At 47.6% G+C, this 21126-nt stretch overlaps 1 protein-coding gene and 1 pseudogene across 1 annotated transcript in view; one reads left to right on the top strand and one right to left on the bottom strand.

Annotated features, from left to right (window-relative positions):
• The window catches only part of LOC138261947 (macrophage mannose receptor 1-like), a 683716-nt gene that overhangs the window by 357493 nt on the left and 305097 nt on the right, over positions 1 to 21126 (top strand). The gene's annotated exons all lie outside the window — the stretch shown is intronic.
• On the bottom strand, positions 18581 to 19883 carry LOC138261948 (serine/threonine-protein kinase 17A pseudogene; annotated as a pseudogene).

Genomic DNA, 21126 nt, shown 5'->3' with positions numbered 1-21126 from the left:
GGGCTATCAAAGACTTCACCAAAGAAGAGAACGTCCAGCGCTTTGGAAAATCATTACAACGCCTGCAAAATTCAATGCAACGCTTGACGGATTGACGCACAGCCTGCCTCATTCCTGAAAAATGACCACATCACCAGCCAGATCGATGCAGCACCTGTTGCCGTTTCTCAACACGTTATGGATTTTCCATGCATCGTCCCTGTGCATCAAAATATCTCCGCATTGCAGTGAGAAACCAAGGCTGGGCTCCTGTAAACCGATGCATTGCCTTGTTGTGTGGAAAGAAAAGACGCATCGCCTTTGCCATGCTGGAAAAATCAATGCATCGCTTTACTTTTTGATGCATCTCCTCCTCTGCAGCCCTCTGCGTCATTATTTTTTACTCCTAGTCCTTTGTGTTTAAACGATACAACCTCTGATTCTTAAGGATTGAGACTCATCTAAACCTTTCAAGAGTGATATCTTTACTTGTGCATATTGGAGTTTTGTTGTTTTGATCTTATTTTATTCAGATAAATATTATCTATTTTCCTAAAATGGTGTGGAGTACTCTTTGTTGTGTTTTCACTGTGTTACTGTATAAGTTAGTGTACATATACTTTACACTTTGCCTTCTAAGTAAAGCCTGCCTGCTCTGTACCACTCTACCGGAGGGTTAGCACATTGTAATTTAGGTTGTATTGTGAGTTACCCTGACTAGGACTGTGGTCCCTACCTGGACAGGATGCATACCTATGCCAACTAGACACCAATTTCAAACAGTAATTAATCCAAATGCAACTTGAGCATGATACTCTAGCTGTTAAGGATTACTTTAAGTTTTGGTTATTCCTCATCTCTATTGAATTTCCCTCGGATTGAGAAGAATAATGCACAAGCACACCCAGGGTTCCCATGGTATTTCTGTATACTTAAGAGGCAAAAGCAGGCCCCTAGTCTGAGTGGAATGCACCTAATGCATATGTCTCGATTAAGACTTGCAAACCTTTAATAACAGTGCAAGAATCAGCCTATGAAATCTTGAGCTAGAATCTACAGCAAGTAGGATGTATTTAAATGCACCATACAAATACAGGGGGCTACAGTGGCCTAGATATACTCACTTCGAAACTAAGAGGAATGTGTGCAGGGGCATTTGATTATGGAACCTTTGATTTGTAGACAAATGTCACAGCTAAGGACATGTTGCTTTTTCTGTTTATACAGACCATGCCACCAATAGCATTTTTGTAGCAAAGAAACTGTAGCAGCCACACCAGTGTGGGTAGATGATACCCCCTCAAGCGCTGCTTTAATGAATTCTACAATACGGTCCTGGTTGTGGATCACCCAATCCCCCACCCCTGGAATGAACACATAAGGAATGCTTGGGGCCCTTGAGTGGTAGGAATATTCTACCTGACATTCTTATGGTAAAGGGGTCATTGTCAGCCAAAGTGTTCACAACAGACAGTATTTCTTCATCCACCCTCATATGGGTATGAGTAATTGCAGCTACAGTAGCAGTACTGATTGCACGTTTGGCTGCTTCATCAGGCAGTGAATTCCCTACAATGTGTATTCTAACACGTTGGTGACTCAATGAATGTATTACATGAGCCTGTGGCAGCCAGTCTTTACGTTCTGCTATCTTTCCCAAAAAAACTTCAACCGTGATAGTATTTCCTTTAAAGTCTCTGAACCCATTTAGACGCCAGTTATGCAAGTTTACATTAAAAGACTGGTTACAGTAATGCGAACACTATAAGAGTGGGCGATTCAGGATCCATATGCTCCAATGCCAGAATCAAAGCTTTTAGTTCAGTCGGTTGTGCAGCGCAATCCCTAAGGGGCTGCATGAAAGTTTGCTGAGGCTGGAACTCTCCATCCCTCATTACCCCGTAAACAGCTGTGCAAGGTGCCAAGTATTGACAGTTGTTGTCTATGGCAGGCTGAGCTGAACCACCAGTATATATAATGTATTCATACTAATTAATAGGCAAAATGTTAGTGTGCATTGGGTATTCCAGTTTATAGTGGAGAAATTCTTGAGTTTGTAATTTAGGGTTAAACACATAATCTACATCAGTGACAGTCAAGGAAGAGGCTCACTGTATCAATCTGGGGTGTAAGACTTTTGCTTTTGAGATGCTAATCTTTGTGACATCCTCCAAGGCTGGAACAGGAGTAACTACAATGATGCATTTTCCCTGAGCCAGTGATCTTTCCTAATGACAGTCATCTTATCTGCAGTAAAAATGTTTTCGATGGACGCAAAATTCATTTTGACTTTGGGATATAAATGTGATTTAAATGCAATTAGCACTGTGTCACCTTCATTTAATGTGACATAGTTAAAGCCAATGGCAGCAGGTATTATCCGGATGACCAAGTTTGTTTTGTTTGCAAGTGTTTTGCTTCAAGCATGTTAGTTTGTAGTGGTCTGAGTATTTGTGTGTGGTCTGTTGTCTAACGTTCGCTGGAAAAATCTGGGCAAATTAAATCGCACAAAGGTTTTATGCATTGTTCATAATCTGGTATGTAAGTCCTGCCAAAACTAATGAATCCTAATGAGGGTTGTAGTTTTTTTAAATGTATCTGGTGGTTGTAATTGAGCACACTTCTCAAGGAAGTGTGGTGCAAGGTTCTTCCCATCATTTGATGACTTGCATCCTAGGAAGAGGACTCAGAGAAAAGCAATTTTTGTTTACTTAAAATTGAATTTATAGCCATGTTCGGCAAATCCCAAAACAATATGATCTACTCTGGCTAAATGATTGTTTAAGACATCAACCGTCAGATATATGTCATTGACATGGGGCAGTAGTTCTGGATGAATATCATGTAATATTGATGAGGGCAGAGAACAGCTCTACACTTCCTATTCCTCTGAAGGAGCTGGCAAAAATGGTGCTGCAAGGCAAGTGCACAAAAACGGTTTAATCCCTGCTTTCAGGAGCTATGTTTTGGCAGCAAAATCAACTGGAAATATGCAGGACTGTTTTGTATTTTTACTGACCATATTGTTCATTAATGCAAGGGTGGTGTTTCCCAAATATACTGAGCTCTGGTGAATAATGCCCTTGGGTCCCTGGAGGCCCTGCGTAGAAGGTCAGAGGACTGGCTAGGAGAGCTAGAGGAGGCTGACTGGAAGGAGACTTGATTCAGCTGCACTATCTACCCAAGACTTACATGAGTCCCCAAAGATAAGGCCAGAAAAAGATCCTGAGTGATCCTATATGTGTCCACTTCCAGTACCCGACAGCCAACTTTTTCTACATGGTTTGGCTATGTCTCTTGATTGCCCCGTACTGGTCCCGGGTTAGGGCCATCCTCTTGACGGTCCTGGAAACTCCTCTACAGCTAACTCCAAAGGTGGGACTGCTGGGTGTGCTGGTTGAACTGGGTGGATCAACAGGACTCAGAGTTTGATTAGACTGGGATCCTTAGTGGCTAAAAGACACATAGGCCCTCATTACAACCCTGGCGGTTGGTGATAAAGCGGCCGTAACACCGCCAAAAGGCCAGTGGTAAGAAAATGGAATCATGACCACGGCGGAAACCGCCAACACATACAGCCACTTTAACACGCTGACCGCCACGACGGTAGCAACAAACACCGCAGCTGTAACCGCCAACAGCCAGACCTATATGCCAGCTTTTCCAGGGTGGTACCAACGCCATCAAAAGCATGGTGGAAACAGTACACTGAAGGGAAACAACTCACCTCTCAACACTCAAGGAAGAACCATGACTCTATGGAGCCCGATCTGTACGTTTTTCCAATGCTGGTGTACCGTCTCATACACCAGGAACATGAACGCCAGCGAAGACAACCACGGTGAGCAATGCACCTAGCACACAAAGGAGGTAGGGAGAAAAAAGAGTGACACACACACGCAACACACCCAACCCCACGCCCACCCCCAAAACCATACACACAAATAGATGCAACAACCTTACATATATACCCCATAACTCTCAGGAATAACACAATGACAAAAGGAAGGGATTAAACAGAGTGTAGTAGTACAGTTTTAGATATATATGTCTTCAAACAATAAACAGTATGTACAATATATACAAAAGGAGGGACAATGCCCACTCCAAAATGTTCGTGGCCCATGGGGCCATAACACATAGGCCAAGGCCACACTTGACCCCTGCCTCAATACAGAGAGAACACTGCAGGGGCATCAGGTAAAAAAAAAACACAGGTACCTCAGGGGGATGGGGAATGGGGGGGCACCTCAGCCGGAAGATGGTACAACGCCACTGGCCTGGAGGGAGCTCCATGCCCACTGCTTGGTCCTGGGGGTGCAAAGCCACAGTCTTTCAAGTGGGTGGTTTGCCCACTGCTTGGTCCTGGGGAGTGCAAACCCACAGTGTCTCTAGTGGATGCCTTCTTCCAAAGGTTCTGGAGGGGGCTTTGTGCCCAGTGTGCTTCATCCTGCCAAGGAGGGGGTGAGTGGATGTCTTCTTCCACTGGTTCTGGAGGGGGCTTTGTGCCCAGTGTGCTTCATCCTGCCAAGGAGGGGGTGAGTGGATGCCTTCTTCCCCTGGTTCTGGAGGGGGCTTTGTGCCCAGTGTGCTTCATCCTGGATGGGGCAAGGTCACAGTCTCTCACCTGGGTGTCACACCGACAGGTGTTGCAGTGGCCAGGACACACTGCAGCCCATGTAGTCACTACTACACACTGCTCGCCGGCGGTGACGGCTGCTCAGTAGATGGCAGTTGCGCTGCAGGTGGCGATGCTGTCAGTGGTGGTGGTAGGCTCCAGCCCTTCACCTGCAGCCTCGGACGGCTGCCCACTGGGGCTGCTGCCGTTGGCAGTGGAGCAGCTGGCGGTGGGGTAGGTGGCGGTGCTGGCCATGGTACACGTAGCGGTGCTGCGCTGTACAGGTAGCGGTGCTGGCTGCGGTAGTGGTAGGCTCCAGGCCTTCACCTGCAGCCTCGGATGGCTGAAGTACCATAGCTGGTGTTGTGTGCCCCTTCCTGCCCTTGGCAGATGGTGGTGCCTCCTTCCCCTTGCTGGCTGGTGTCCCCTTCTTGCCCTTGCTAGGTAGCAGACCCTTCTTGGCCTTGGCAGGTGGTTCTGGCACACTGGCTGGGCTGACAGGTGCCTCCTTGGAGCCTCTCACACCTGCAGTAGCTGCAGAAACCACAGTGAGAGTGGACTGGGTGGCTGAGGTGCTGGGCTGGGTTCTGGCCACCCTAGCCCGAAGTGAAGGATGGGGAGAAGGGGTAGGGAATAGGTCAAGGGTGGCAAAAAGAGGGTGAAGGTTTGGGAGTGGAGGAAGAGGGAGTGGTTGTAGGAGGTGTCAGTCTGCTGTGTTTGGGTGCAGGTGCATGGGCTGGATGCTGTTGTGAGATGGATAGCTGTTGGGTGTAAGTGTGCTTACATTTGTGTACTTTGGGAGGAGGGGTCACAGACACATTGGGAGAGGACACAGGGGACATGTGCATGGATGTGGGGTTGGTGACTGCCAGTGAGGGGTATGTAGTGATAGGCATGCTGGTGATGGAGGTAGTGGATGAGGATGTAGTGCATGCAGGTGTGAGTGGAGATTCTACTGGGAGGGAGGTGGACGACGAGGAGGAGGGGGACAGAGTGGAGGCAGTGGATGTTGGTGTGTCTGCATCTGGATGGTGCTTGTGTGAGTGCCTGTGAGATGAAGTGTGGTCCTTGTGTTTGCCTGAGCCACGTCTGTGTGTTTATTTGGGTGAATGCTAGTCTTAAGGTGTGCTTGGGATAGGCTGGCGTTTAGTGTATTGGGACTGGGTGGAGGAAGTTGGAAGTGGGAGGATGGAGACAGGGACAATGGCTGCCATCAGGGAGTTGTCCAGAGCCTAGAATGCTCTCTGTTGGGCCACCACGCCAGAGTGAATACCCTCCAGGTATGTATTTGTTCGTTGCAAATGCCCTGCTAGACCCTGGATGGCATTCAGTATGGTTGACTGCCCAACAGAGAGGGATCGCAGGAGGTCAATAGCCTCCTCACTGAGGGCAGCAGGGATGACTGGGGCAGGGCTTGAGGTGCCTGGGGTGAAGGAGATGCCCACCCTCCTGGGTGAGGGGGCACAGTAACCTCGCTGAGGGGCTGCTGGGAGGGCGGTGCTGGTACGGGGTGACGGCTGTACCTGTAGTTGGGGTGGGCACAGAGGTGTCTGCCACCGCCAGGGAGCTTCCATCAGAGGAGGTGTCGCTGTCGGTACTGTCCCCTCCTGTCTCTGTAGTGGTGTTCCCCTCGCCCTCTGTCCCACTGGTGCCCTCACCATCGGTGGATTCGGCCTCCAATCCCATGTGGGATGCAGCTCGCTCCATCGCCGGTGCCTCTGCTCCTCTGCCAGATGATGCTAATGCACACAAGGACAGGGTGACAAAACAAAAAGGGGGGAGGGACATAGGATACACTTGGTCAATGCCAGCAACAACACTACCGCTAGCGTGCGCAACTCACAGGGAACAGCCCTATGTACCAGGCCATGCACTACCAGTTACAAAGCTAGTCACCAGGCCATGGGGTACAATGCCTAACGCCACTAACTGCACACCTGAAACCCACAGTACCCTGCCCAGTAATAGAGTGCATCTGAGCTTGCTCATCATTGAACCTACCCTGCCATGTTTGTCCTGGCCTAGGGGCACCCACAGCCCACATCACCCACCCAGGGAATACCTTAATGTGCACAAAGTCATAATTCTGAATCTGTACTCACCCCCTTGTGGCTGCTTCAAGCACCCATCCAACTCCAGATAGGCCACCGCCAGGATGCGGAACATCAGGGGGGTCAGGGTACAACGGGCACCCCTTCCTTGTTGGGAGGCCAGCACCAGATGGGCCTCCGCCGTCTTCCTTTCCCAGGGCACAGATCCTCCCACTGTTTGAGCAGTGGGTGCTCTGCGTGTCAAAGACCCCAAGGATCTGCACCTCCTTGGTGATGGCACGCCAAATACACTTTCTCTGATGGGGCTGACCTGCAGAAAAAATACAGCAGAAAAGCTATTAGTCATACCGTCTTGACTGTTATACTCATGGCCCACCATATCCCCCATCCCCTTACGCACATATATTGACCACCATACATGCAGCACTCTAGCCAGGACTCCTCAGACCCCCCCACACGAGGCTTACACACACAGCACTTCATTACATTCATGCCCCATGCATCATGCTTACAATGTACTCACCTGTTTGTCTGGAGGACCATAGAGTAAAGGGTACTGGGTTAGGACCCCATCCACCAGTCTCTCCAACTCCTCCGAAGTGAAGGCAGGGGCCCTTTCCTCGAGCCTTGGGATTGTCGTGTGGCAGCGTTGGAGCCAGTGGACAGTGACAAAGAGGAGGCAGAGGAAGAGAATGTGGACAACAGAACTACACTAATTCAACACTACTTCCAGTGACACACAGGTAAGACACTGTAACTTCACCTTCCATTGCAGTTTTGTGTTGGACATTGAACATGGCAGCCTGGTTTCCCTATTTCTATGGCCACTTACTGTACCCTTTGACATCTCTATTTTCAGATATCTGTGCCCCACTCTGGCTCCTGGTGTGTTTACTGCTGCCCACTACAGGTCATACCTATGTAAATATTACAGTACATTTGAATTGAAATGTTCACAGCTTGTTAAACTAATACGTATTTCAAACAATTGACAGACTCCACACTAATAATTCCAAGGGTGTTTATTTCAGTGCTGAAAAGTAAATGGGGATATGCATTGGGCTGGGTTGATGATGGAGGAAAGTCCAGGATAGAGTTCAGTCTATTTACATCACAGGTGCATTGTCCAAGGGGGCATAGGAAGTGGAGCAATGTCAGTTCAAGGTGGACAGGGTGACAGAGTGGGACACAAGGGTGAAGATCAGGAGAGTCTTATTTCCTGGTGGGGGTCTTGGCAATGTTCTCTGGCTTCTGCTTGAATCGCAGGGGCCATTTGCGGGGTTGTTCTCCTTCTGCAGTGGGTGGTGTGCTGGTGGCCTGTTGTTCCTGTGGCGGGCCTCCTGTTCACTAGCGTCGGTGGAAGTGGAGGGCTGTTCTTCGGTGTGGCTAGTATCAGGGGCCCGTTGGTGTGCCTCTGCCTCCCTCATGGTGTTGTCCATGTCTGCCAGCACCCCTGCAATGGTGACCAGGGTGGTGTGGATGTCCCTCAGATCCTCCCTGATCCCCAGGTACTGTCCCTCCTGCAGCCACTGGGTCTCCTGCAGCTTGGCCAGGATCTGGCCCATGGTCTCCTGGGAATGGTGGTATGCTCCCAGGATGTTGGTGAGTGCCTCATGGAAAGTCGGTTCCCTGGGACTATCCTCCCCCTGTCACAAAGCAGTCCTCCCAGCTTCCCTGTCGTCCAGTGCCTCTGTCCCCTGAACTGTGTGTCCACTGCCACTGACCCCAGGTCCCTGATCGTCCTGTGTTTATGGGGTTGCCTGGGTTCCCTGTAGTGGTGGACACACTGCTGGTTGACGTGTCCTGGGGACAGAGGTATGGGCCCGCTGGGTGGGTGCTGTGCTGTTGTTTCCTGAGGGTGGAGGCTCTGTGGTGGGTTGGGAATATGCCTGGGCAACCGACTGTCCAGAGGTCCCTGATGGGCCAGATTGGTCATCGTGATCCAGGCATGCAGAGCTGCTGTCATCACTGTGGGCCTCTTCTGGGGGGGGACTGTTTGTGGCCAGCGCCTCCTCTCCGTTGAAGTTGAGTGGGGGTCCTGTGGGGATGTAAATGCAGTGTTATTGTTTCTGCGTTTGCCATCTTGTGCATGGGTATGTTTCCCTATATTGTTGTTATTACCAAGGCAGCTTTGCCTTGTGTGAGTTGTGATTTGGTTGGCTATGTGATTGTCACTAGTGTGCATGCTGTGCTGATGGGTGTCCATGCAGGTCTGTGATGGGTGTCCATGCATTGGTGTTGCATGCAGGGCTTGGTATTGGGATGAGTGGCTTGTGATGGTGGGGTATATGTGAGGTGGGGGGTAGATGGGGTGAGGGTAGGTGTTTGTGATGGCATGCAGGTAGGGAGGGGGATAAAGTAGTAAAGAGTTGACTTACCAGAGTCCAGTCTGCATTCTACTCCTGCCAGGCCCTCAGGGTGCATGATCGCCAAGACTTGCTCCTCATGTGTTATTAGTTGTGGGGGAGGAGGTGGGAGTCCACCGCCCGTCCTCTGTACAGCTATCAGGTGTCTTGCAACCACAGAATGCACCTTTCCCCGTAGGTCATTCACCTCTTCCTGATGTCATCTCTTGTTCTGGGGTGCTGTCCCAAGGCGTTGACCCTGTCCACGACTCTCCGCCATAGCTCCATCTTCCTAGCAATGGACGTCTGCTGCACCTGTGATCCAAATAGCTGTGGCTCTACCTGGATGATTTCCTCCACCATGACCCTTAGCTCCTCCTCCGAATCTGGGGTGTCTTTGTGGTGCCATGGGTGTAGTGTGAGTGGTGTGTGTGTGAGGGTGTGTGGGGTCATGTGTTGGGGTGTGTGCTGTGAGGTGCGTGGATGGTGAATGGGTGATGGTGCTTTGTGGCTCAGATTCAGTGGGTGCTCCTGGATTGTCTCTCTCTCTCTCTTGCCAAAATCTTTGGGTCATAAAGGGTTGTGGGTAGTGTGTGTCTTTTATAGTGGTGTATGGGTGTGGTGTGTGTATGTGTGTCAGGTGTGTGTATTTTAAATTGTCCAATGTGGTGCTTTTTTTACTGTGTGTGTATTTTGAGCGTGGCAGTCTGTACCGCCAATGGTTTACCGCAGTTGAATGACCTCCGCGGTGGTTCGTGGGTCATGATGCTGTGGGCGTATTTCTGTCGCCGTAACAGTGTGAGTTTTGGTACCGCCAGTCTGACCTTTGGGCTGCAGACTTGTGTGTGTGTCTGTATAGTGGTGGATTTCTATGTGTGGGTGATAATACCCGTAGTGGTATACCGCCGCAGTCGTGATATGTTGGCGGCAGTCAGCATGGCAGTAAGCGACACTTACAGCTAATGTCCTAATGAGGGCCATAGCCTATTCACGGAATCAATCCTCTCTTCGAAATTAAAACAATAGCGTGTTGGGATGGACTGGTGCACAAAACAAGAGGAACCAATTTACATCATCCATGGATGTCTACCAAAATGTTTCAAGATCTGGTGTAAGTGGTGGGAATATTATTAGTTGTCTTCAGCAGTAGACTCTGTGTTGAGTCACATAGTTTGATTTCTGGCCGGGGATAGGTGGGGAGGTTCGGGTGGGACCGGGGTGATGTGCTTAGAGCTTTATTATTGTTTCTTTTTTGTTCTATTGCCTTGTTTGCTCTCTATAACAGAACTCAAAAATGTGTTTATCAAAAAAATATATAGTTCATTATTGCTGTACTATGTGAGTTTTGTATTGCAAATGTGTGTGTGTTTGGCTATTTAAATGTCTACAATCTCAGACTATTCTATAGTAGGGATCCGGGCGGCTTAACTTATGGGAACAAGGGGTTGTTCATGGGGGACACACAGGGTTCTATTATTTCCTTGTAGTCTAATTGTGAGAGAATTTCCTTTACTGGAACTTTTGCTTCATGTTTCATTGGGTATTGTGGTTGCACTTGCATGCTGGAACTTATAGGTATTTCATGATAGGATGAGTCCTTATCCCAGCCCATATGGCTGCGGTATAGTGCCGTGGCTTGTGCAAGAGCCCAGTCTGCAGCATATGCTTGTTTTACTTGCTTGGGAATGAGGACCGAGAAAGATGGTAAAATGACATCCTCAAATTGTGAAAGAGTTCGAACAAACCCCGGTGGCCAGTCTTTGCCAGCCAAGAGAATATAATAACTATGTCATAACTAAGTGTTAATGTATCCCACAAAATTGCTTTAATTGAACAATGCATGTACCCCTCAATCTTTATGTTTATTTGTATACTCTGTCTGAAACAACGACTCACCTATCTGGGGTTTTGACTTTTATGTAGGTGTTAATTGCTTTTGCATCAAGAAACTCTTGAAGATTCTGGTGTCACTGTCCACATCCTGTTCTGCAGTAATCTTATCAGTATGTGTGTCCTCAGTATGTGTGTCATATTTCGCCAAAGTTCCCGCAACATTCTTCTTTTTGAATGAGGAAGTTTCTCTTCCTTTTTTATGATGATGTCAGACGAGTGTTGTGAGCCTTTTTTGGGTTTCAAGTACTCCTCTTGTCTGTGCTCTTCTTTTAGACCCTTTGTCAGATGAGTCTTGAGGGTGTGTATCAGTATACTGATACATGTCAGGCTGTTTTAAGTTATCACGGTTACATAAATTATAATGTTTTTCAAAGCTCCTCTGCGGGGGAGATTCTACCTGTATTTGATTTTTGTTTGTCACAGCATTTCTTAGAAGACTCTTGTGCTTGATTGGTATTATCCTTTTTGGAATTTACTTTAAGCTGTGGCTTATCTGGTCTGGCCCCTAGGTTATGGCAACCTACCAGTGAATAGGTTTCTGCTATATTTTCTTGCGAATTGCGTTCTTGGTCTATTAAAATAACTTACATGAGACATTGGCAAACTGCCAGGGTTCCTGCTTCCCCTTTTATGTCTTCTAAAATAATTGAGGATAGTGTGGCAAAATTGCTAATTAATGTCATCCCCATGTCCAGGGAAGGGGTAGCCCTGTATTCATTTTGTATCTGTTTCAACACATCTGGTAAAACAGCAAGAGATAGTGTTCCATGGTTATGGTATATACAGCAGCAAAGAGTGTACCTCATGTTGCACAGTCATCAATAGCGGGTACCATCCCAAGTGGCAAGCACATTGTGAGAATTTTATGTGTTTCTTGGGGTCCCATATGGGGAAACACTGCTTCAAGCTGGTTTGTTTTTTGCAGAATCCAGAATGGAATTTCCTCCCATCTGGTGGATACCTTATCCTTAATAGCATTAATAGTTACTGAGTTGATCTCAGGTGCAGTTAATTATGGTTGGATATCTGGAGCAACCCCAACTGGGGCAGTGTTTAAGTTGTGTTAGTCATCTGTACAATCTGACTAGATTTTATATTGTGGGCGCAGATTGCCTGCTGCTAAATTTAGTATGTTTGGATATGCTGTGTAGGCAACTCAGACTGGACATGTGGCCCTGTCGTTATTGAAGGGACCCAATCTAACATGTTCAACAGTAAGGCACCTTGGAACCAATTTTGATGTTCCTGAAATGTTAAGGGTATGTCTAGGTGGGGGTATACTCTTTTTTGGCCTTGTTTGTTGGCAGTGTATGTATGAAATGTATTTATGTTGGCTTTGACTGTAAGTAAAGTGGCCCACAAGTAAACCACTTCAGTTCTGTAGGCATTGTGTGCCTCCACTACGAATGTATCATCTCCACCCCCATTAGCTAGCCCATTTTGGAGTAAATATTGTGTGGCAGCATGTCTACAATTCATAAGAATGTTAACTGAATTCAATATTTTGGTGAGTGCAGTACAGAAAAGGAAATACTTAAGTGGGGTATCCTTTTAGAGGTTCAAGTTTGAAAAACCTACATACAAATATAGGTGCTGGTATATAGGGCACCTTCGATACACAAGAGAAACTACTCAGGCAACCAGTTAAATAAGTACCTGACCTTTATACATTATTGGCGGTGCCATGTTATACAGTACCTACTAAGATAACAGGACTGTGTATTTAGGAAGGCAGAACGTCAGAATGTGGGAGAATAATTCTGTCCACACCATCGGAAAATGACGGTCTAATTCCTGGATAGCTGTTAGTGCCTCAATTGAACCCCCGAACCTACTGAGGTGGAAAGTGACTATAGCAAACTAAACTTGACAGTCTGACTCCCCAGGGAAGTAGGGGAAACAGATCTCACCCTTTCGTTGTATTACTCCTGCATGTCCAGATGAAAACACAAAAAATATACAAACTGAGTTTTCTGTATATTTATTGAAACAAACATAATATTGCATAAAGTGAATGAGCTGCGATAATTAGGCAGATGAAGCAAAGCAGCTAGCATGATAAACATGATGATGGCAATGAACAATGGAATCATGGTAAATATATTCTTGACTTTCTAGAGGTTCCTAATTAACCCTAAGGCTACGCTGAAAGCACAAGCAGGTGCACCCTTCTGCCTGGCCCGATCTAAGGGATTAGCCTCAGCCCGATACCTGAAGAATCAGGAGTCAGCTTGATGTGTAGATGGCAATGCTCTCAGGAGATTAGCACCAGCAGAGCTGTATGCCGAACACAGCATTCAACCCAGGACAGTTGTGGTTGGAGTGCCCTCTGCCCCTTCCTGGCCACTGCATCCTTTATATAATAATGCCATACTGTGTTGGAAGCACAGCTGTGATGCAGTTCTGTGGCTAGATGTTAGAAGCTGCCTCCTGAATGAGCAACACAAGAACCAGAATATTATGTACAGTGTTTCTAGCCTTGAACAGAAAGTACTGATTACATGGACAACTAAATAAGCAATGCACACCACAAATTCCTAGAAGAATATCATACAAGAAATTAATGTAAAATGCAATAAGTAAAAGCCTTGCAGCTACAGCGCATAATATATAATATATAAAACAGAAAATGAAGCTGAAAACAGGGGGAAGGTCCTCACAACAACATCTGCTGTAAGCCACCTATACTCACAGAAAGATATTTCTGAATTGAGCCTAGAGAGTACTCTGCATCAGGGTTGGACTGGGACAGAAAATAGGATTGGGCTCCAAAATAAAAGTGCCCCCTTCAGTGAATCAGGAACTGGAGCAGCTTTGAACTTGGAAAGACACACTGTATACGTGTTTTGCAAGGTATGGAAGACTGCAGGGTTCTGAGTTTGCCACAGGCAATGTTTGATTTCATTTTAGAGAAATCAACAGCAACGACTGGCCCCACACACCATAAAAAACAACTCACACACTGACCTTTCAGGCCAGCCCATTGGGTTCTGCCTGGTTGCTTTATTGGCTAATCCGGTACTGCACCGCATCCTTTTCATATTCAGTTTTAAAGTTTCTATTCTAGGGTCCCATACAGCTCAGAGCTTGCTAAGATTTTTTATTGATTAAATAATTCTCTTAGCAATGTCATCTGCAAATTTAGTTCCATCTGTTTCACCATGAAAATTATATTCCTTTCTTTAAAATAATGCTTCAAGCTAACCACCATCACACCACATTGAATACGGCCTGAAAGTGATTGACAGATAGCTATTTATCAAGATGCTCAAATTGAACTAAAGAAAAACACATTTCTTAGCTGTGGAATGTTGCTCACTCAACTATTCCCTCACAATCTCCTTTCCACTATTATTCTGGGCAGTAAAACATAGCAACGTTTAAGTGTGCAGACCATATAGTTATTAGCAATTTTCCTGCAAAATCAGTAATCAGCAACCGCCGCCCGCCAAACTCGGAATGACCCCCTATGTGTGTATCATTGCACTATTTACAGGGAAGAACTAACACTAAGGGGGTCATTCTGACCCCGGCGGTCTAAGACCGCCGGGGCCAGGGTCGGCGGGAGCACTGCCGACAGGCCGGCGGTGCCCCGCAGGGCATTCTGACCGCGGCGGTTCGGCCGCGGTCAGAAGAGGCAAACCGGCGGTCTCCCGCCGGTTTACCGCTGCCCTTAGAATCCCCCATGGCGGCGCAGCTTGCTGCGCCGCCATGGGGGATTCTGACACCCCTACCGCCATCTTGTTCCTGGCGGTTCGCCCGCCAGGAACAGGATGGCGGTAGGGGGTGCCGAGGGGCCCCCGTAAGAGGGCCCCGAAAAGTATTTCAGTGTCTGCTAAGCAGACACTGAAATACGCGACGGGTGCAACTGCACCCGTCGCACCCCTGCAACTACGCCGGCTCAATTCTGAGCCGGCGTCCTCGTTGCAGGGGCATTTCCTCTGGGCCGGCGGGCGCTCTTTTGGAGAGCGCCCGCCGGCCCAGAGGAAATGTCTGAATGGCCGCCGCGGTCTTTTGACCGCGGTGCGGTCATTCAGCGGCGGTACCCTGGCGGACGGCCTCCGCCATCCGCCAGGGTCAGAATGAGGCCCTAAATGTCGACTGATCTGCCCAGAAGATAAGCTATCAGGAACCTGATGTTTTGCCCTGATGAAGAGATATGCCGTCCCAAAGCTCGTACTCTCGTAAATATGACTATGCACTCTGACTTTTTAAATAATTTATTAAGAACTGTAATTTGATGCAATATCATGGAGCAGTGAAACATAATATCCCCATGTCTATTCCCAGTGATACTGGTATAAGTTTTTGAAAAGAACGTGGTACAGTAACTGGCAAACCTCCATACTAATAACTAGGACATAAACACAGGTTTGCACTAGGACACCGAATGTGGTCACTTTTGAAAATCACACATTTAGGCAGCACAAGATAGTGCTGAGACTTTCTTTCACAGCACATCCCGATAACAGCCTGCAGGCCAATCTAAAAGTGCTGAACTGTTGGATAAATCTCAAGGTTTAGATAAAACTGCTCAAGACTGATATTATACTTATGTTCTGCTACCAGCCAGTTATGTTATCGACTACCTGTGGGGTTGATGTCATCGGTGGCCAGCAGCAGAAAGAAAATACCAAAATGGGTGTGTTTGATGACATCACAAGCAGCTCGCAGAATGGAAACAAACAAGAACCCATTCAAAATCGAAGCTGGGAAGTGTGACAAGATTATTTTGTGGAAACAGGCTCGCTTTGAGGAAAGAGCCCAGAGACAGGAAAAGAGTCATTAGGCATTACAAAGTAGCGGTGGGCAGAGAAAACGGGCTGATATAGCTGTTTCTCATTCTTCCTTGGGTGACCAACAAGCATCATGGGGAGGAGAAAAATACATAAAAAAATATTAACAAAAGCAACTTTTTTTTTATACGTGTGAAAATAAATAACTTAGGCCCATATGTACGAACACTTTTTCCCATAGACACAGAATGGGTAAAAACCTTTGCTACATCTGGCCCTTAATCCTTATTGAAATACCATCACTGAGATGGAAGCGAATCCAATTACAGCGATCTTTCCTTTTTTCGCAAATTGTCTACTTGTTTGTATTAAATGTCCCTACACCACAATTTGGATTCATGCCCAAAATGTGACATTTGGTCCAGCACCCATAGCCGCTTGCCTTTTGCAAAATTATTTTATCTCTACAGACATTTCAAGCTGGCCATTGTTTTATACATCAACATAATAGCTAGTGGTTCACATAGTTACACAGAAAAGGTATGATTTTAGATACACACACATATTCTAGAACAATCGATTTACGTCAATTTTAAGGTGTTCTGTTAGGTGCCACACACAACCGCTTGCTTGATGCACACAATGACTAGTATCCGCGACTTGAGGACACAGCAGTGCAGATAAAAGCACTGACCTCACAGGTAAGTGGCTTCAGTAGGTCATACTTATCAGGAATGCTCAAGATTGGATCCCTTTCAGATGTCCAGACCTGTAAGGGAGTAGTGAGGTTCAGAGCATACAAGTATGAGTATCTTCAAAAGATACAAAAATTGAAACAACCTGGTGACTTTTGCTTGTGTTTGTATTTTCTTAATTACTGCAGAGTAAGGTATGGCCTAATCAGCCCAGCTTCCAAGATCTCAATTTTCCAAATCTTAAAATACTGAATGGCCTGTAATTTAGCGCGAACATAGGAAAGGTCCCAATTTTTTTAAAGAGGGTCAAGACTTTAATCCAGGACTCTGGTTTTAATTCTCCAAAGAAAAGGACTATAAATGTTAAGACTCCAGAGCACATCAAAGTTTGAGAAACTACTTTAGCATACAAACCATTAATAGTGATAAAAACACGAGGGACAGCTAATGCACAATGCATGTGACTGCAGCATGTTAACTATTAAAGTGGGCACCTGTGTAGGAGCCGAGAGGCAAAGCCAAGAACTCTACAAATGTTATTTCCTTAAATAAAAAAAATATTTTCTGGAGTTGGATGAAATAGTCCTCAAGAGGGCAGATGACCCACGATACACAGAAAGAGCAGCTAACACAGGTTGTTGCCACCTGATGCCTCTATGAGGCTCCTGTGCCTAGTTCTCTTAAGTCTACTAGGGCGGTTGCCTTAGGGCTACTACACTCTACATCTCATGCCAGGTTGCTGGAACTGAATCTCACCATGCCGCGGAGCCCCGCCATGTGCAGGGATGCAACATGTGTCCATCTAGCATATATGAAAAAGAGCACTAAACACAGGGTGACAAATAGAAAACGCTCATTCTTCCAGTTAGAGAAGAGCCAAAATCGCCCTAGCCAATGTAAACTACATGGCTTTGAATTGGATATGACGTCTCTACCCCACCAAGGTACCTTACTTCTTTGGTCTCCTAAGATTTAACACTGGAAACCAACGGGTGTGGGCATGTTGTTCGCAGCCACTTATGTCAGCTTAGAAAGCGACCTGTTTTTAGCCCTCATTGCTGTACTGTGGTGATTCTAAACTGCGACTCTGACCTGGTTGTGGAAGAAGCCCTGCTGTAACAATATTGGAGAGATTAAAAACATTGATTGTCTGCCTGGATGTGCATTCAAAGGAAGGTCTCCTACCCCCAGGCTTAACTCAGTTCTTTACGTTTTTGCTGCTGGGACATTTCATAGCAAGAAAATATTCTCAGTGTGTTCACACTAGAAGAGCCTCCTTGATAAGGAAGGTAATTGTTTTGAGAAAGTAGTTATCTGTGTTCCTTCAACAGCGATGGTGGGCATCAACTACAAGGAGTGTACAGAGATGTTGCGCAACCACAATGATGGATGTACACCATTGGTAAGCATAGGCTAATTGGGCACATATCACAATGGTGGGCATACAGCTGTTGTGGGCACACAGTGAAAAGCATACAACCGCAGCAAGCGTGCAACAGTGCTTTAGTTGCAATATTGGTGAATGATCTGTGCAAACAACTGGACACTGAGTGATAACATCGATGGTGCCCAGGACAAGGCGAAAGAGCGTGTGTTTGGGGCCTACAGTTTTGAAATTTGTAAATGAGTTAATATGAAAAACAGTTGGTAACAGAAATCCAGTTGCCATTAGGGACCATGGAACGATGACCTGTCCCTTTTGGCACAATACAGACTGCGGTACTTGTAGCTAAGCGCCTTCGGGTGCCATGCCTTCTGAAGAGGTACAATGGGCTAATGTAGCCAAACCAGCCATCACTGGCAATTTACAGAGTATTACTGCTCAGAGAATGCCTTGGGAAACTGCTGGTCGGCCTCACCCCCTCATGGGACCAACATTTGCACTTATTCTTAACTGAATTTCACAAACAAACGTCAATAAAACCATGTTAAGTCCTGAAGACGTAGCTGCCTTTGCAACAAGCCACAAACCACTTTTGATCATTCAGGTACAACACTGGCCTTGTGGTCCAGGCATATGCAGTTCGACACTGAATCGCTGCAGTTCCCTTTGTAGCCTTCTCAAGGTCAGATGAACGTGCTGTAGTGATCCCTCATCCAGTGGCAAAATGGCCGCCCTGGAGCACCCTCCCACCCACCTATTCAGACCACCCTGAAACTAGGGTATTCCAAGATGCCACAAAAGCAGACTAGGCCGCATCCTCACGAGCAATGGAGCATCTAGGCCAGCGAAGGCACTTGTGGTCTGTCCCTCATGGCTTCCAGCCGCAATGCTCTGTGCTAGCACAGCCAGATGTGTGGTCAACCTTTGGTTCAGTCTGAGGTACAGAAACCATAAAGGACGAGGTGCTCAGCAGACAAGCTCTTGCTGGATCTCCTGCAAGGCTGGGAACTGGAGACTTCTCACCACTTTCAGGTCAGTCTCTCGGTTGTCCAGGCTCTCTAGCTGTCTGCAAGGGCAGTGCACGGTGTAAGACGCCATGAGGACTAGTTCGTCAGAAGCCACTGCGTCAGTCGGTTCACTCTCTGACTCCTCCAGGTCAGCTTCCTTCAGTGGCTTGGCCAAATCCGTGGAAGGGCAGAGCCAAGGATGCCGGAGGCACTGTTCCACTTTCGCCCTTTTCCTGGGGTTCTTGATGAGCAGAGATTTGATGAAGTCCACTGCAAGGTCAGTGATGCCCTCGAAGACGTCCGGACCATAGTGGACGTTCAACTGGGAAATGTTCAAGAAGGTCTCCTGCTTGTCACCGCCGAGGAAGGTAGAGTCGCCGGTCAGCATGACGTAGGTCAGGACACCGATACTCCATATAGCTGTTGCTGTACTGATGGGTTCGTAATTCAAAATTTCGGGTGCAACATACTCTGGCGTTCCCAGGATCTCACGGACTTCTTTCACACTATCGACCTGCCGGGAGAGCCCAAAGTCCACGATTCGGATGTCGCCCAGTGGATTGCTGCTCGTCAGGAGAATGTTCTGCGGCTTAAGATCCAGGTGGACTACATTGTTCTCATGGAGGTAGGACACACCATTCAGGATCTGCCTGAGGAGGCGGATGACGTCCTTCTCCGTGAAAGCCTCGTCATGGTGGGCCACGCACTGGTGAAAGATCTCTCCTCCTGCGGCATATTCCAACACCAGGATGATCTCGCTAGCCGTCTCGTACACTTCGTGTAGGTCCACAACGTGAGGGCTGAACTTGGCGATTTCCAGGATGGCTATCTCATTGATAATGTCGAGTCGACAGTCCTCGCCCTTGCGCCGCTTCCGCAGAAACTTGGCTGCATACTCTTTGCCAGTAGATTTGTCTATACATTTCTTCACCACGGCAAACTTCCCTCTGCCCAGCTCCCGGGCCACTAGGGTGCAGTCGTTGGAGAAGGGGTCTGTCCGTATCCTGGTCTGAGCACTGGACACCATGGTGCTCCTGTTCATCATGGCAGGCAACAGCGGGTTAAAACCATGGCGGTGGCTCCTCCGGTCGGTAAGTGCAAAAATACAAAAGTCCAAAAACTCTTCCAAAAGGAGAAAAAGCGAAGTCCGTGTCAGGTCTCTTTACGCCAGACCCAACAAGACACCCCCAGGCACTTCATGGAAAAACTGCCAGCACCACAGAGCATGCTCTTTCTAGGGCAAACATGAACTGACCACAGTTTGCAAATCTCTGCTCCGACAGAGGTCGGGGCTTGCTTCTGCAGCCGGGGAGGTTCGCCCCACTCGTGGTGCACAAAAAGTGCTCGGAAACTGAATGTTTTGTTTGCTCCAGACGGGAGTGAGGGCTAGGACTGGGCTCTGCTGGGGTGACGACGTAGGGTCCTTCCTCTCGTCTAGCTCCAAGAAAGTGCCTCTTCGTTTGTTGGCCAACACTCTCCGTCTAAAAAGACATTCTATGAAACAATTTTCCCTTTTTAGATCTGGCATTAGCTAAGACCATTTGATTTTAATAAAATAATATATATAATCTACTTACTTTAAGGGGATTTCAGCCAGCTCTCTTAATCTGTTGGTCTGTTGTTTCATTCACAGTTTGCCTCCTCCCAGTACAGTATACAGCAAGGGGCAATGGGTCAGCACACTTAAGCCCTTAGTTAACTTCACTTTGAGAGACTGAGGCGGTCATTATGAACATGGCGGGAAATGATTGAAAAAGCAAATCCCGCCCAAACATCCCAGACCACCACTCCCTGCCAGGACCCTGTCGGTGGGAATCCCGGCCCACCCCACCCCACCCCCGCCAAGCACACCAACATCCAGCCCTCCAAATAATGATGCACAAATCACCTCGGTGGACAGTGGAGGCCGGACGACCATTGGCGGCTGCAACTGCCACAGGTGGCAAGTGTGCTCAACAGCAGCAAGTGCACACATTGGCTAGGCCTATCACCCACACACCTGTCACACATCCAGAACACCATAAAACACCCCCAGACACACCCCACAATCCCTTGCAACGAAACCAGGACCAGAAGACGGAGAGCACCAGAGCCAGACAGAGAACGCCAGCATACAGGACACGCATATCGACCCACACAGGAGCACCCATACTCCGTCCCCAGTCCCGACGCCATCCACCACCCTCACCATGTCCCCCCCCCAAAAATCCATGCTTCACCAAAAGGGAGCTAAGGACCATGGTGGACAAAATCCTGAAGGTGGAGCCACAAATATTCGGGTCCGAGGTGCAGCACACACCCATCGCGCGGAAATTGGAGCTGTGGCAGACCATTATCAACAGGGTGAATGTAGTGGGACACCATCAATGCAACAGGGACGACATCCGCAAGAGATGGAATGACCTGCGGGTGAAGGTC

The sequence above is a fragment of the Pleurodeles waltl genome, chromosome 10 (genome assembly GCF_031143425.1).
Source record: "Pleurodeles waltl isolate 20211129_DDA chromosome 10, aPleWal1.hap1.20221129, whole genome shotgun sequence".
Classification (NCBI taxonomy): domain Eukaryota; kingdom Metazoa; phylum Chordata; class Amphibia; order Caudata; family Salamandridae; genus Pleurodeles; species Pleurodeles waltl.
This window is presented reverse-complemented; position numbering and strand designations above follow the sequence as displayed.